This window comes from Aquarana catesbeiana, linkage group LG01, assembly GCF_042186555.1.
Source record: "Aquarana catesbeiana isolate 2022-GZ linkage group LG01, ASM4218655v1, whole genome shotgun sequence".
Classification (NCBI taxonomy): domain Eukaryota; kingdom Metazoa; phylum Chordata; class Amphibia; order Anura; family Ranidae; genus Aquarana; species Aquarana catesbeiana.
This window is the reverse complement of record NC_133324.1, coordinates 955,610,284-955,625,870: the sequence shown is the minus strand read 5'-3', so window position 1 is coordinate 955,625,870 and position 15,587 is coordinate 955,610,284. Positions and strand designations below refer to the sequence as shown.

At 42.6% G+C, this 15,587-nt stretch overlaps 1 pseudogene; it reads right to left on the bottom strand.

Annotated features, from left to right (window-relative positions):
* Positions 1–6,641: 6,641 nt before the first annotated feature.
* On the bottom strand, positions 6,642–14,036 carry LOC141128406 (cathepsin S-like; annotated as a pseudogene).
* Positions 14,037–15,587: the final 1,551 nt, after the last annotated feature.

The window sequence follows — 15,587 nt, the reverse complement described above, 5'->3', positions numbered from 1 at the left end:
TTTTTTTTTTCTATTACAAGGGATGTTGTAATAGGAATAAAAGTGACGCACTTTTTTTCATTGTTAAATAATTGAAAGCTCGCGCACAGAAGAGAACGCATACGTGAGTCGCACCCGCATATGTAAAGTGGTATTCAAATCACACATGTGAGGTATCGCCGCGATCGTTAGAGTGAGAACAATAATTCTAGCACTAGACCTCCTCTGCAACTCAAAACTGGAACCTGTAGAAATTTTTAAACTTCCCCTATGGAGATTTTTAAAGTGTCAAAGTTTGTCGCCATTCCTCGAGCGGGCGCAATTTTGAAGCATTACATGTTGGGTATCAATTTACTCGGCATTACATTATCTTTCATAATGTAAAAAAAAAAAATTGGGCTAACTTTAATGTTTTCTTTTTTTAATTCAATAAAGTATTTTTTTTTGTTTTTTTTTTCCCCCAAAAAATTGCATTTATAAGACTGCTGCGCAAATACAGCATGACAAAGTATTGTAACAACCACTATTTTATTCTCTATGGTGTCTGGGGAAAAAAATGTGGTGTGTGTGTATTATTTATATTTAATAATGTTTGGGGGTTTTAAGTAATTTTATAGCAAAAAAAAAAAAAGATTTTCACATGTGTAAACCCCATGTGTAAAAAAATAAGCCTGGTCCTTAAGTGATTAATTCACAAATATATAATGATACACTTGACTAGTTTCAGTACATTAATCACCTGTAGTTATAAATGGCTGTATACAACAAGGAACTTTTCAGCTGTGATGTGATCCCACTCCACACATTCAGCAAATCTATCAGAGATAATTGCCCCCCAATTAACGTTCGATCATTCAAGCTGAGATGGGTGTATGGATCTGGCACCCAGGAAATATGACCAGCCTCCGCTCCTCTCAGGAAAACGATAGTATGGCAAAAAATATAAAAACCAGATAGGAAACCACCTCCATAGTGGTGGGATTGGTTTAAAATTTGCTTATTACAAATGAATATATAAAGTGCGCGCTCACAATCGTAAATGAATAGTTAATGCTTATCTCAGTATAGAACACAAAATCAAATTGCTCCAATCACATCTGGCTCCAGCGTACATATCAATCACTAGATGATGACGTCCATCAAACACATGTTATGGCAACAACATACAGTGCCTTTGAAAAAGTATTTGTACCCCTTTAATTTTTGTCATGTTACAAACAAAAACAAATTTTATTGGGATTTTATGTGATAGACCAACACAAAGTGGCACATAATTGTGAAGTGGAAGGAAAATGATGAATAGTTTTCACATTACAAATAAATATGTTTAAAGTGTGGGGGGGCATTTGTATGTCAATACTTTGTAGAACCCCCTTTCTCTGCAAATACAGCTGCAAGTCTTTTTGGGGATGTCTCTACCAGCTTTGCACATCTAGAGAGGGACATTTTTGCCCATTTTTCTTTGTAAAATATCTCAAGTTCTGTCAGATTGGATGGAGAGCGTCTGTGAACAGCAATTTTCTCATTCAATATTTTTTATTGAAAATTTTACAGTGAGGCATAATATCGGTATAACAAATATCCCCATCAGAGAGCCAACATCACCCTTCAGTAGGGTTCAACAAATACAATGATATACTGTTTTTTTTGTTAAATTTTGTATCATTGTAACTGTGAATATAACACATACCTTGGTGACAACAGACCGCCAGAAAGTTTTTAATGTGTGCCATTATGCTGCACTTTGTATAAAGAAAATAGTCTGTGTATGCCGTATATATCCTAGAAGCCGAGCCTGGGCAGGCAGAAAATCAACCTGTGTTTTTATTCCGGTTGGCCTAAGGGGACATCCACCCGCCACCCCTATAGGGATCATGCTGTGGCCTGTAGTTGTCCCCCCAGTCCCACCCGGGGAGTGGAGTCTGTCCTCATCCCCTTCCAATCCCCCACCTTTTTTGCTAAGAGAGATGGTAGGATTTTATTGAGTAAAGTGTAGTGGTCTTTGCATAGAAAAAGATGACTGTGTTCATAATTAATACAATGTTGTCTAACAGCTATCAAGTGGAAGATAACTGTAAGTGAGAGTCATTTCAATAAGCCTTTCAGGGGGTAAGTGTCCTGAGCTCCACAGGATGGACCCTGCGGAATAACCTAGAAACCACACTAGGTGGCAAAGGAAGAAAAAAAGGAAAGATCGGAACCAGAAAGAGTGGGTGTATCTGTAGTATGCCAAGCAACGAAGAGCAGGAGAGGGAGCCAGAAACCCAGGTCAGTTCTCTATGGAAATCAGATGGCCTGGATATAGGGGGGCCCTAAATATAACAAGCCCAAGGTTGCCTCAAACCTGGCCACACTCTAATTTTGCAGATAATTGTTCTTGGGTAAAAATCCAAAACAATTTACGTTTTGCAGCCGCTAGGGAGACCTTATGTGATTTCCACGCCCTTGCGATGGTGAGTTTTTTTGCTCCTACCCTGTTTCCCCCAAAATAAGACCTAGAGTGATTGTGGGTGATGGCTGCAATATAAGCCCTACCCCCCAAATAAGCCCTAGTTAAAGTCCTTGTAGGTCTTATTTTCAGGGTAGGGCTTATTTTCGGGGAAACAGGGTAGGGCTTATTTGGGGGGGTAGGGCTTATATTGCAGCCATCACCGACAATCACGCTAGGTCTTATTTTCGGGAAAACAAGGTAGGAGCATAAAGAAGATTAGAATAGTGGTGTGTTTAGAGGCACCTTCTATTCTGTGGTTCATTAAAGCAATAGTGGGGTTTTGTGGGACTCCCAGACCTGTTACCTTCCATACCAGATGGAAGAGCCTATTCCAGAAGCCTCTGACACGTGGGCAGGCCCACCATATATGGTGCATAGGCCCAATTGTTTTGCCATCCCTAAAACAGAGGGTACAGGCATCTGGATATATTCTGGCCAGTCTGGAGGGGACATAATGCCACCTCGTGAAGATTTTTACGTTTGCTTCTTTGAGGCTTGTGTTGAGAGTTCCCTTGAAAGATCTCTGGAATTGTCAATTCCATTTATTCTGGTCCCAAGACAGGTCCGGGTCCATCTCCCAAGCCTTGGCATAGGGAGGCAGGCTGTGTTTACTCACCAATAAGGCGTATATCAGCGATATACCGCCGCTCTGATCCACGTGGGTACCAAACCACTGTTCGTAATCTGTCGGTTTAGGTGGGGTGGGTTGGGTTTGTCTGTCCAAAGGGTGTTTATAAATGTCCTGATTTGGTTAAGGTGAAATGTCTCAGCATGTGACATTTCCAGTTTGTTGGAACAGTCTCTCAGCGTGAGAGTAGCTGATGCTGTGAAAAAGTGTCCAATTCTAAACATGCATTGTTTTGTCCACCACTTGAAGGCAGTTATATTTAGACCTGGTAAAAAATCCTGGTTGTGGAATATATGGGCCAACGGTAACCAGCGATTTGAGTGGGACCGCTTGACTCTCCATGGATAACCAGTCCGGTGTGGGTCCTTTGGAATATACTGAGGAAATTTGGGCTAATTGTGCCGCCTGGTATTACCACCATAAATTTGGGAGACCTAATCCTCCCTGCGTTTTAAGGCAAAATAGGACATACTTTGAGAATCGGTGCCCTTTCTTCCCCAAAATAAAGCATGTGATGCGGGACTGAAATTTACTCTGTAAATTCTTTGGGACGGTGATCGGGAGGGATCGAAAAACATATAGTATACGCAGCATCAGGATCATCTTTACCGCATTTACCCTCCCCAGCCAGGATAGACCACATTTAGACCATGCACTGAGATCCCCCTCCAATCACTTGAAGATCTGGGGGCAGTTTGCAGAAAATAGCCTTTCCACCCTACTGGGGAGAGTGATACCCAGGTACGGGATAGATTCCTTAGCCCAAGGAAAGGGAAAATGGCTTTTCAGTTGTTCCACCTGGTGATCTGGGATAGAGTTATTAAGAGCCCTTGATTTGGATAGGTTGACTTTAAGACCAGAGAGGGAACCAAATTCCTTGAGTGTTCTCAATAAATTCGGAGGAGATATTAGGGGGGGCGAAAGGAAAAGGATCATGTCGTCCGCAAACAGCGCACACTTATGCTCCTGGGATCCACACTACTCCTTTAATGTTCGGGTTGGATCTAATGGCTATAGCCAGCGATTCAATGGCAAACGCAAATATTAGTGGAGATAATGGGCAGCCCTGTCTGATGCCTTTTATGTATGTTAAACCCGTCAGAGTAGTATCCTATGAGGCGTATTTGTGCACTCGGGGATGAATATAGAGAGTGTATGATGCCCAGAAAGTTGGGGCCGAAACCCCATCTTCCAGTGAACAGCAATTTTCAAGTCTTGCCACAGATTCTCAATTGGATTTAGGGCTGGACGGTGACTGTGCCATTCTAACACATGAATATGCTTTGATCGAAACCATTCCATTGTAGCTCTGGCTGTATGTTGAGGGTTGTTGTCCTGCTGGAAGGTGAACCTCCGCCCCAGTCTCCAAGTCTTTTGTAGACTTTTAACAGGCTTTCTTCCAAGATTTTCCTGTATTTGGCTCAATCCATCTTCCCATCAACTCTGACCAGCTTCCCTGTCCCTGCTCAAGAAAAGCATCCCCGCACTTTGATCCTGCCACCAATATGTTTCACGGTGGGGATGGTGTGTTCAGGGTGATGTGCAGTGTTAATATTCCGCCACGCATGGCGTTTTGGTCTCATCTGACCAGAGCACCTTCTTCCACATGTTTGTTGTGTCCCCCACATGGTTTCTCGCAAACTGCAAACAGGACTTCTTATGGCTTTGTCCTGTTGGCAAGTCCGACCGTGTGTACGCGGCATCACAGGTTTTCTTCTAAGATTGTCCTGTATTTGGCTCTATCCATCTTCCCATCAACTCTGATCAGCTTCCCTGTCCCTGCTGAAGAAAAGCATACCCGCACCTTGATCCTGCCACCACCATGTTTCACGGTGGGGATGGTGTGTTCAGGGTGATGTGCAGTGTTAGTTTTCCGCCACATAGCGTTTTACTTTTAGGCCAAAAAGTTCCATTTGGTTTCATCTGACCAGAGCACCTTCTTCCACATGTTTGCTGTGTCCCCCACATGGCTTCTTGCAAACGGGACTTCTTATGTCTTTCTTTCAACAATGACTTTCTTCTTGCCACTCTTCCGTAAAGGCCAAATTTGTGGAGTGCACGACTAATGCTGCGTACACACGAGCGGACTTTCTGGCATACTTGGTCCGGCGTACCGGAGTCCGTCGGACAATTCAATTGTGTGTGGGCTCCAGCGGACTTTTTTTTTCTCAAAAGTTTGACGGACTTAGATTTGAAGCATGTTTCAAATCTGTCCGACAGACTCGAGTCCGGTCGAAAAGTCCGCTCGTCTGTATGCTAGTCCGACGGACAAAAACCAACGCTAGGGCAGCTACTGGCTATGAACTTCCTTGTTTTAGTCCGGTCGTACGTCATCACGTACGAATCTATCGGACTTTGGTTGATCGTGTGTAGGCAAGTCCGTTCATTTGGAAAGTCCGTCAAAGTCCGCCGGACAAAGTCTGCCGTAAAGTCCAGTTGTGTGTACGCAGCATTAGAGTTGTCCTGTGGACAGATTCTCCCACCTGAGCTGTGGATCTCTGCAGCTCCTCCAGAGTTACTATGGGCCTCTTGGCTGCTTCTCTGAATGCTCTCCTTGCCCGGCCTGTCAGTTTAGGTGGACGGCCATGTCTTGGTAGGTTTGCAGTTGTGCCATACTCTTTGCATTTTCGGATGATGGATTGAACAGAGCTCTGTGAGATGTTCAAAGCTTGGGATAATTTTATAGAACCCAACGCTGCTTTAAACTTCTCCACAACTTTATTCCTGACCTGCCTGTGTTCCTTGGCCTTTATGATGCTGTTTGTTCATTAAGGTTCTCTAACCAACCTCTGAGGGCTTCATAGAACAGCTGTATTTATACTGAGATTAAATTACACACAGGTGGACTTTATTTACTGATTAGGTGACTTCTGAAGGCAATTGGTTCCACTAGATTGTAGTTAGGGGTATCAGAGTTAAGAGGGCTGAATACAAATCCCCCCCCCCCCCACAATTTTCAAATATTTATTTGTAAAAAAAATTGGAAAACCATTTATCATTTTCCTTCCACTTAACAATTATGTGCCACTTTGTGTTGGTCAATCACATAAAATCCCAATAAAATTCTCTTTTTTCGTTGTAACAAGACAAAATGTGGAAGGGGTATGAATAATTTTTCAAGGCACTGTTCATCAGCAGATTTTCCCTGTCACTTTGCAGTGTTTTTTTTCTTTAAGCATTACTTCCCTGTCTATCATATGGACATCCATAATAACTCAGTCGAACTCTTCATTACTATAACCGTTCTAAAAAAAAAAATGGGATTTCATTAGGTTGAGAATTTCCTCCACCTTCCTGGTGCAAATGTGAGATCCTTATTGGCCACTAAGCAAAGTTGTTATACATTTGGTCGTGACCTTCTGCTTCTTTCCATGTGAAAGACCCAGTGCTAGCATTGTACACCATGACACCAAAGGCCCACACAACAATGCTTGGGTGCAGCAGCAATTGTTCCCCTTTTTTGTTTTATGCTGCACAGTTCAGGAGATGTGTTCGGTATAAACCAAGACATAGATGGTGCTTGAGTACCCTGGAGCCTTGAGTTCAAAATCTGCCACTTTGATCACAGAATTCAGAGTCCATCATTAGAACATTGTCCAGCTTGATGTCCTGATGGACCATTCCTTTGATGTGCATGAAGTCCAATGCACTTGATATCTGTGGAACACAACATTTTACCATATCTTCATTTAAACCAACCTGCAAAATAAAATTGACAATGAGTCACTAAACACCAATATGGCAAAATGTTACTCAACATAAGAAACCCTATCTTATTATCATTAGTGGGAATTTCCTCCACCTTCCTGGTGCCAATGTGAGATCCTTATTGTAATGGAAATTTGTACGTTCTGTATATAATTGTATTGTATTATGTATGTATTGCACACTGCCCTCACTGTGCACACGGCATTAATAATGTTTTCAGTACATGTTTACATTCTTTCGAGTCCTGATTAGAATTAGCCTGACTATGTTACGCCCCCTTGTTACCATAAACGTACAATTGTAATATTCATGTTATACCTACGTAATCATGTGTATAAAAACCTTCAATTGCATCATAATAAAGCAGAACGGTTATTTGGAAAGATGCTGAGTGTATCTTTTGTGTCTATTCCCTACTGCAGTAGTTATCCTCATATTGATTAGTGGTTCCAAATGAATAATAAGAGTTGCCTATCATCAATTTAACCGAGTCAGACCTATATACAAAATAGGTTTACTGCACCTTTTTTCCTGTTAGGCTGGATTCACACCTATGCGACTTGGATGCGGGTTTCCCCCCATCCAATTCACGTATCAGGAGAATGTGACCGGCTCTCTATTAAGCCGGTTCACATATCTCCCAGGCGTCTGCAGAGCACACTTCACAGAAACGCTGTGCATCTGTAGCTCAGTTTCAGAGCCAAATTCAGGCAAAGATTCCTCCCTGAACTGGAAAGTGGGGACGTACAGCGTTCCTGTGCGATCTGCAGCCGGTTCCAGTGTCAACCGAGCCTTAAAAGCAGGGGTCTCCAAACTTTCAAAGCAAAGGGCCAATTTATTCTCCTTCAGGGGTTAGGAGGGTCAGACTGTGGTCCCTGGAAGCTCGTTTTCTCCTTGCTGTCTAGGCCGCAGCACCCGACTCCCTCTGCCCGACGGCTGTGGTCCCAAGAGGTGCTATCCTAACTTTTATTGCATTTTCTGTATTATGAACAACTTTTTCATTTGGCCGATTTTATGACAAGCCTCCAATGACCTCCTGCCAACAGCTGGAGCCCCCCTCACACCACAGCCAGACAACGTGCTCCCCAGTGCCGCCCATGACGTAACCCTTATGGGGGAGGAACCCTTTGCCAATGAGTTCACGTTCAGCTATCTTTTGTGTGGTGTATGATCACCGTGTACCGTAGCGTTTTTTCATGTGCACTGAAGACAGTGCCTATGAATGCGAGTGTGTTTTTATATGTCTTTTCTATCATTAATTTTTATGAACAGAGAGCACTATTGTTACCTTTTTAATGACACATGCATTTGAAAGAGAGCCCCGCACTTGGAGCAGCGTTGTCAGCGGCATCACAGTCCTTGGATTTATCCCTAAAGGGGGCATGTTTGTCGTGACTTTCCAGTTAGTTCAGGAGTCATGGTGTTGAGGTGAGCAGCTTATTTGCTCCTTGGTGGGACCCAACATGTTTTGCCACTTTGATGTTATATGTGTCATGCTGACATCACTGGATATGTACATCCATGGATATTTTATTGGTGTTTTGGAACTATATTCCATTTTAGCTAGTTAACTTTTTTGGGGAAAACGCAGCATAGATCGTTTTATTCCTGCAACGGAAAGCAGACCAAATACAAGGCATGGAAAGACAATATAGTAAAGCCAGCAAACATGTTCAAACACTTTATAGGGCCTTACTCATAGCTAGGCATGGAAATGATATCCAGCATTTCCCCTCTCACAATCGGATAGACAAAGTAATCCGCGATTCCACAATTTTTGGCCATTTTCACGTACCCTTTTTTTCCCCTAGCCTGTGCTGCAGCTGTTTTTAATCAGCCAGTAGGCATTTCCATTTTCTATACCATATTCAACTGCCAGTACTGCGTGGTTAATGCTCATTGGATGGCAGTTAGGGTCATTGTGCAAATCATATACAAATGGTGTGTACTAAGCTAAAAAGCATCTATAGCCACAGACACGGCTCCCACAGCTTTGTCGAAGTGAAAGTTCATCCCCAGATGACAATTTATTATAATCCCGGCATGTAGCAGATTTAGGAGCAGAGATGCTGATGCCTTCTTTTCCTTGGTATGGGTATGAGGATTCCAGTGCAAGTCCATGATCAATGATGTATTCAAAAGCATTATGTGTCCCTCCTCTATTCCATCCATTGTTTCCATAGCTCTTCCTGCAATCCACAAGATCCTGTTTACTCAGTGATTAGCTTTCCTGTCCTTTGCTTTATATGGCATTCCAGAGAGCTTGTTGCACTGAACGCATAGCATGATTCACAGTTTCCTATGTAATGGAGATAAAAGTGCACGGTCCAGTCCCGCTGATCCCGCTCTGGTGGATGCCCAAAGGAGCTCCTGGCAGTGCTGGTGGCTCCCAGCTCTTCCTAGTAGGTTTTCCATTATTATTGGTTGGGTATCCTACTGCCAGTACTGCATGGGTAATGTTCCCTGGACAGCAGTTATTAGGGTCATAGTACACACCATTTGTCAATAATTTGAACAAAGCTAAAACGCATCTATAGCCACAGACACGGGTCCCACAGCTTTGTCAAAGTGAAAGTTCATCCCCAGATTAGAATTTATTATAATCCCGGCATGTAGCAGATTTAGGAGCAGAGATGCTGATGCCTTCCTTTTCCTTGGTATGGGTATGAGGATTCCAGTGCAAGTCCATGATCAATGATGTATTCAAAAGCATTATGCATCCATCCTCTATTCCATCCATTGTTTCCTTAGCTCTTGCTGCAATCCACAAGCTCCTGTTTGTTCAGTGACAGTAGCTTTCCTGTCTTCTGCTTTATCTGGCATTCCAGAGAGCTTGTTGCACTGAAAGCAGAGCCAGAATCACAGTTTACTATGTAATAGAAATAAAAGTGCTCATCTAGTCATGTTACACCGCTGCAAAAAGCCAGTCCAGTCCCGCTGATCCCGCTCTGGTGGATGCCCAAAGGAGCTCCTGGCAGTGCGGGTGGCTCCCAACTCTTCCTAGTAGCTTTTCCATTTATTATTGGTTTGCGTTGCACTTTTTTTCCTCAAGATTTTTAGAACCTATTCTTTAAATGTTTTGGATCTGAAACACAACAAAGCCGGAGTGACAGGAGGCCACATTTACAAGCAGAAGTGGAGAAGCACCTCTTCTTATTAGACAGCCACACACCCTTCTAGGTCTGGTCAGTATTGTCCTAGTACAGGCCGGGCACACTGTCACTATAAAGAAGGAAGATGCATCCAAGGATGACATAAATGATGATATTTATCTTATTTAACCAAACCACTAAGGATTAATATGATCGTGTTGCTCCGATTAACAGATATGGACAATATGCAGGAGAAAGCCCCCCCCCACATTCTATATAGTGCAGAGAGAGAGATGGGGGTTATCTGTGGGGTCACTGGCGGTCATCTCACAACCTTGTACACCGGGTCTAACCTGGAAGGGATTTGTAATAGTTTACAATTCTGAAAAAAAGTCTTCTGTCCCTGTCAGGAACCGATGTGACCAGAAATGTGTGGACTGCCACACAGTATACAAAGCACAGATAAGTGTAGATAATATAATTTATTAAAAGATAAGAGGATAACACAAAGAAATTGCACCTTCAGAGAATGGGATAGGATAACTGTAACGAGCCCCTTGCTCGCTCGGATCCACTCTCCTGACACTCCTCTGCAGCTATAGAATCAGATTGCAGATCGCAATATCTGATTGCTCAGTCATCCAATGCTCCGGGATTAGAACTACAGCTATGTGCCGTTTTAACCCAGTTGTGATAGCTCAGAACAAACACCAGGCTGGCTGTATGTAAGTTCAACCAGGAATCTCTTTTATTGCAAAATGCAGGCTTTTTTATACACTAAAAGTGGAGAGTCTCCTGCTCATATTACTCTAACAATACAGCTGTAACCTAATTAACCTAAGCTAATTAACTAATCCCTTTAGACAGCCTAGATGACTCAGACAGGACCTTTAGGCCAGACTGTCCGTCTTGTAGTTCAGAAAATCCAATCAACATTATCACAATAGCAGAGTTAATTAAACACAAACAAAAATGGGGCTCTGACTCTTAGATCCCATACTAGAGACTTATTTACAATACACATTTTAGCAGACAGCGGACAGGTAGCTGGAATTGATGACATTGACGTCTAACAGTATTTGTCCCAGCATTATGAATCAGCCACTATTCCAATATGGCAAATCCAGGGTCCCGAGAGTCTGTGTCCTGGGGGACCAGGACCCGAATCCAGAGTAATAACACCTCAAGGGTCCCCAGGCATACAGCTCACAAAGAGCACCATTCCCCCAAATGCCAGGACCCATGATCAATTGGCAAGAGGCTAGCATACAGTCCCCTCCAAAAGTCTCTCGCCTGGCTAGGTCTGTCACAATAACCATATCGGAATCGGAATAGAGCCAGGGTCATACACGGCAGATCAAGCAGAGGGAACCAGGAGACGGAATGAGCGGGTAGGAAGGGATCAGGCAGGCTTCAGGAACACAGATCAGGGCCACATTGAGAAAATACCAAGGCAATAAGTAACAGCATGCACCAGGTTTAAATACACTTACTGCAATCAGCATCAGGTTATTCTTGATTGCAGGAGATGACTGCTGAGAGACACCTACTAGTGGACACCGGAAATGCAGCCCTTAGATCTGGGAGCCAGAGTGCCACCAGCAGGTGAATCCTTTCCTGACCGTCCCTTTCACTTAATTGCTGAAAAAAAAACTCTCCACGTTTTATTCCTCTGAGATGTAGTGGTTGTCACCAGAGGTGCAGGTACACCTGAGGAAGGTCTATCTGCTTAATGAATTTGATTCACCCCCCTGTAACAGATGTGACATAAGACCCCCCTCCCCACAGGCTCACAGAATAGAATGCCAAGGATGATGGTGGGCAGTAATCCCGGGTCCAACCTGCCAACTTAGCTTCTAGATTTGCACTCTTTCTGTATTTGTCCCAATCTATAACACATTGACCGGATCATACTCAGAATTAATGGTGGAAAGCAGCATGTTTTTTGTGAATGGTGGAAAGTTGTGCATAAATCTCATTAATTAGTTGAAAATAAAAAGGGATAAGATGTAGGACGTTTTGCTTGCCTGAAGAAAAAAATTTGGCCTGTAATTAGTGTATGTAAACAATATATTTTTCTTATTTGCTCCCTTCTGATGATGTTCAACTTTTATTTACTTCCATTAAATTGTACCCCCTTCTGTTCTTGTTGCATTTGTACAGTGGGGCAAAAAAGTATTTAGTCAGCCACCAATTGTGGAAGTTCTCCCACTTAAAAGGATGAGAGAGGCCTGTAATTGTCATCATAGGTATACCTCAACTATGAGAGACAAAATGTGGAAACAAATCCAGACAATCACATTGTCTGATTTTTGAAAGAATTTATTTGCAAATTACGGTGGAAAATAAGTATTTGGTCAATATGAAAAGTTCATCTCAATACTTTGTTATATATCCTTTGTTGGCAATGACAGAGGTCAAACGTTTTCTGTAAGTCTTCACAAGGTTGTCACACACAGTTGCTGGTATGTTGGCCCATTCCTCCATGCAGATCTCCTCTAGAGCAGTGATGTTTTGGGGCTGTCGCTGGGCAACACGGACTTTCAACTCCCTCCAAAGGTTTTCTATGGGGTTGAGATCTGGAGACCGGCTGATACACACAGGATCTGGTGCAGCTGTGCCTAGTAACCAATCAGCTTCTAGGTTTAAGCCCCCCATTCACACTGGTGCAAATTGACAGTTCCAAATCGCATGACAAGTCGCACCCTATTGTCAGCAATGTAACTGTTTCAAATTGGTGTGACTGAAAAAAAAAAAGGTTCCTGCATTCGTTTTTGTGATTGCAGATGTGACTTGCATAGATATCTGTACATGAAGTCGCACTGATGTCAGGCAAATTTGCACCTGAAATCGCACTGACCTGCGGCTTTAAAATAGAAGTGAAGTAGCACGCTTTCAAAGTCGCATTCAGTGTGAACGGGGGGATTATTGTCAAAGCTTAATTGAGCAAGTTAGAAGATGATTGGTTACTCTGCAAAGCTGCATCAGCTTCTGGAGGAGATTCACTAGAACTGGAGCATGGAAATCTGGCGCAGCTCTGCCCAGAAACCAATCAGCTTCCAAGTTTTATTGTCAAAGCATAATTGTTAGAAGCTGATTGGCTACCATGCACCATGCATGCTTCACCTGGTAGGGAAGAGCTCATTGTAGTGGTATGTACTGACGTATAACCAATTGCGAATGCTTATAACGCCTTGCGTAGAACTTAGGAGCTGATGAAGAACCCAAGAATTTTAGAAATGGAGCAGCGGACCTCTGATCCCGGTATGTTTCCATTAGGTTGATAAATGTAGCTACTTGTGCTCTATACGACGACACAGCCAGTATGGGGGATCTCGTCCCGATCACGTATTGGCATACAATCTGGAATCCGGTCAGTCCGGCCATCTTTAAGTATGTGCCAGCGTGGGCGACAGATGAGTTTAGGTTCGATGTGGTATTTTCCCGCATTATCGTCGCTCCCTATTTCAAACTCCTTCCGATGCTTGCTGCCACAGCGCTGACCACCTGTGGTTTATTGGAAATGATGTCTTCTGCTAAACCCCAGATTCTATGTGTCGCCATGGCCTCACCCTGATCTTTATCTCCACGAGAGAGAATCACGACCGGTATAAGTCCTTGACCTTAAATCTCAAGAATTTTAATAAGATCTGCTGCTCCTGGATTGGGGATGTATTATCGTAATGTACTATTATTTTTATAACCCCATCCAAGAATATACCCGCTGCTTAGTTCCCCTAAATAATCTTACACATATGTGTTAATGTTTTATACATTTTCTAAGTATAGAGATGTAATCAATTCTGGCATTGGGCCTTATTCTTTGACTGCACATACCTGCTATTCTTCATTTAAGAGTGTTGGTTTAGCGTATAAGTCTACAATTAGTGAGCTCTTGGGAAAATCACCTTTACAAAGATATACATATTTTTAGACAATATTTTAATGGTGGTTAGAATAATTCACTGACCTATTTTTCCCTTCATTTGCCAAGCATACTCCTTCCATAGCCACCTTTTATAAGTTCCTTCACCGTGAGGAATTATTTCTGCACATCTACCTGATGTAGTCCTTGTGAATAGGAGACCATTCCATCCAGAAGAACTTCCACTTCATGGTCAACAGAGGCTGGAAGCATGGCTACAATCTCCCAGATAATGGACTTCCACTTGGGGGTAAGTACAGGGGTACATGAAAGAGACTGAAAGGCAGCTATTCATTTTTTCATTTTTTTTTTTTTTTTTTTTTTAAATGACTTGACTACCACTTTATAATGGGCCCAAATCAGACATCGGGGGTACAACATGTATCGTCATGTCTCTCTGACACATTGGATAAAAGCTTTTCCCAACAAGCCAGAGGGTGGAGAACATGTTCTGACTGTGTCCCTCCTGATATATTAGGAAAAATATTTTTCTCAACAACCTAGAGGGAGGAAGGCAAAATAATTTCTAGGATCGGCCGGTGACAGGAAGACAACAAGCAACCAAATCATTGGTCTTGTGCAAGCTTTAAAAATCAAAAGCCCTAACCAGAACACTGGTGATTCCAAGTATTTCTTTGTACATCTTGAAATGTAGCTCTCAGGAAATGCATTCCACTTTTCATTTAGTAATTTTTCCTAATCTCTGGATCCTGGTGGGATGTATAGTTTTCTTTAGGGTTGCATTAAGACACATGCAGATTCTTTTGGTTCCTGAGGTTTTTTGCTTGGATGCTGGTTTTATTGCTCACAGCAACGTGTGTGACCGGGAGAGAGGCGTGAGAGGTGCTGTTATCTTCCTCTCTCTATAACGCTGATCTGCTGTCAGATTTGTGTGCAAAAGATATTTACCAAACAAGCACTTGTCAACATCCGAATATTCTTACATTGTTCACGTCTCACATACTGGACTGATGACTTAACTTGTTACATGTGGTAGTCTGAACCTCCTCATGATATGTCTTTAAGTCATTTTCCACATTGTAAATGTTCTGTCCCAATAAAGATAAAAGAAACGTGTTCTCTGCAGAGTCTTATCCAGCAAGGTTGGCTTTGCTCACTCAAAATATACCTTGAACCTCATTTCGTCATTTTCTGTCAATGCAAATGCTGCTACATTGTTCATTAATATTTATGCAGCTGGACCCCAATGATTGTACAAGGCACTATGTGCTCACAAGTAACATATTGGTGGTCCACTCACTTCTCACATTCCTGCACAGTCATATTCTTGACTTCACCCCTGGTCTCTGCAGATGTTGACGTACCAGAACAGCTTCCCACATAATATATCATATCCAACTTGACACCAATATGTAAGGATAATTCATCATTAAACATAATTGGTGCCTCTGGACATGTCCTCCTGTGGCTCTGGCTCATCATCTCAATCATCTCAGACTGAGATTCAGAAGTGTTTGTGGTCAAAAAGGGAAGACGACAAGGAGCTGAGAGTTGATGTGATGGAAACACTGCTCTGTGACGTGTTCAGGTGAGAAGCCAATGATCCCTCAGACTGTGCAGACAAATTCCTTTCATTGGGATCTTCTTCTTTCCAGCTTTCACTTGTGTATTTGAGGGCTTTGGTACTTTGACTTCTTTTGGTGTAATCAATTGCCAGAAGCTCAATAAACATCCATTGTATCCCAGTGGGAAGCTTTCTCCATGCTTCAAGAGGGTTATCCATCTTGAAATTGTTTTGCCAGT